The following is a 522-nucleotide window of genomic DNA, read 5'->3' as shown; positions in this document are numbered from 1 at the left end:
TTTGACAGGGTTCCTGCCACTGTTCCACTGATGAAAAGTGGCTCAGCTAAAGTTTAGGTTTGAACAGTTTAGTCGATTATTAGTAGGCAGCCCTGGAGTACTTCAACTTTCTTTTTGCTTTAGGGATTTTTGGGAGATTTACTATATAAAAAAGGAATATTGTCATTTTGGGACCTTCCTCATGTCAGTATGCTAAAATCCACCAACCAGCACATCTGAAGCAATAAATATAAACATTTATGCTATGTACAAATTTTAAATTTGGGGTACCTCATCTTAAATTCTTAATTATTAATGGTTAGTTATGTTATATTGACATGATTCTTTTTCAGAGAAAATACAGACAACAGAGGAGCTTTCTTTCAGTCACACATTAGTTAATGTATTTCATCACTGTACAAGCATGCAGTGCAGATAAAAGAGATTTGCATATTAAGAACAGGGCAGAGTCGTCTGAACTGGGGTTAAAGACAAATCCAGACTTGCTGCTTCAACCTGTTAGTTCCCCTTTCCTGCCATCAT

The sequence above is a fragment of the Morone saxatilis genome, unplaced genomic scaffold (assembly GCF_004916995.1).
Source record: "Morone saxatilis isolate NCDOM2014 unplaced genomic scaffold, NCSU_SB_2.0 Contig2, whole genome shotgun sequence".
NCBI lineage: Eukaryota > Metazoa > Chordata > Actinopteri > Moronidae > Morone > Morone saxatilis.
This window is presented reverse-complemented; position numbering follows the sequence as displayed.